Source organism: Pocillopora verrucosa, unplaced genomic scaffold, assembly GCF_036669915.1.
Source record: "Pocillopora verrucosa isolate sample1 unplaced genomic scaffold, ASM3666991v2 scaffold_56, whole genome shotgun sequence".
Classification (NCBI taxonomy): domain Eukaryota; kingdom Metazoa; phylum Cnidaria; class Anthozoa; order Scleractinia; family Pocilloporidae; genus Pocillopora; species Pocillopora verrucosa.
This window is the reverse complement of record NW_027078187.1, coordinates 48108-49563: the sequence shown is the minus strand read 5'-3', so window position 1 is coordinate 49563 and position 1456 is coordinate 48108. Positions and strand designations below refer to the sequence as shown.

The 1456-nt window shown below is 48.1% G+C and overlaps 1 non-coding gene across 1 annotated transcript; it reads right to left on the bottom strand.

The window, feature by feature from the left end:
* Positions 1–830: 830 nt before the first annotated feature.
* On the bottom strand, positions 831–948 carry LOC136278786 (5S ribosomal RNA). The gene has a single exon (XR_010716554.1). It is a non-coding gene; the product is annotated as a 5S ribosomal RNA (ribosomal RNA).
* Positions 949–1456: the final 508 nt, after the last annotated feature.

Here is a 1456-nt window from a genome sequence, read left to right as displayed (position 1 = left end):
GAGGAAGGAAACAAGGTGAGTTTCGGGGCGGTGCGTAACTTTGCGGCTGTTTTTTGTTCAAGGCCTGTCTGCTCTATTGTGTGTAAAGTCCTGTTCGTTTGTATTTGCAGGTTGTGCGTGCCGTGCCGTGCTGTGCTATGCGCGCGAAGGGAAAGGAAATGAAAGGAAACCAAACGGCCGATCGGACCGAGCGAGCGAGCATAGAAGGGCATTCGACTTGGACCGTGAGTACACTTTGAACTTTTGAGCGGTTTTATTGTCACTGGAGCCGCTTTTAGAAATGCTATTGCTATCGTTAGTGTATCCTTTGTGCGAGCAAGAGAGCAGCGAGTGAACGAATGAACGAGGGAAGGAAACAAACTAGCAGAGTAGTAAAAGTATCGACCTTTTCCCGATTCGTTTGCAGTCTGAATCCAACCATTGTCGACTTTCAGTGCCGTTTTTTCGCGCGCCTCCTCTTGGAAGTGTGCGAGTGTTTTGCCACGTCACGATGGCTTAAAACTGCGTCTCAGAAGTGTGCGTTTTTTCCTATTCATTTTTTCGTTCGTTATTTGGAATGATTTGATATCACAGAAGTAGAATTTGACATCATAAACTGTTCATCTCGCGCGTGCTCACTCGCTCGCGCGCGCGCTCTGTAAGAAAAGTCGATCGCACTAGAGTTTTCGCCATTAGCTGGCCGATTTTTGACAAAAAGGTGTTTTCCCCCCCTCGTTTTTGCTTTGATTTTGTTCCTCACTCACCTACGGCTCTCTATGTGAATTTGTGGTGTATGGAGAGCTATTTATTGGGATAAAACGTTTAGAGATGTTCGCAAGACAAAAAATTGAAGCCTACAACACGGGGTATTCCAGGCGGTCACCCATCCAAGTACTAACCCCGCCCGACAGGGCTTAACTTCGGTGATCGGACGAGAACCGGTGCTTTCCCTGTGGTATGGTCGTAGACGAGGAAATGGGGTCGAAATTCTGCTTGTTATCGGCCAGGTTCAGGCTGTAAAGCGGCCACATCCCTGAGTGTAGGCGAATTTGAAATTCTAAAGCCCTAGTTTCGTTACTCTAACCCTAAGAAATCGATACTCTAACCCTAAGAAATTGTTACCCTAACCCTAAGAAATGGTTACCCTAACCCCGAAGTCGTTACCTAACCCTAATGTATTTTCCTCAACCCAGTTAACACATTGAGGAGCATCGATTTGAAGCACTATTCCCTAGGGAGGGGAGGGAGGGTCCCAAGAGACATAACGTGTCCTAAAAACCTATTATACAATGTTTTAGCTCCGTAGGTGCGTGTATCTGGCTTTAAAAATCTTACAGTGAGGAGATACCAAACGGGTCAGCCTCTGGGACCGTCTGCGGGACTCGCAAGGGCTTGTGGGGGCGACCTGCTACTATCCACCATAAACCGTGGGAAGGATCCCTCGACCACCCCCCTCCCAGGGCATGCTTCGGCATCG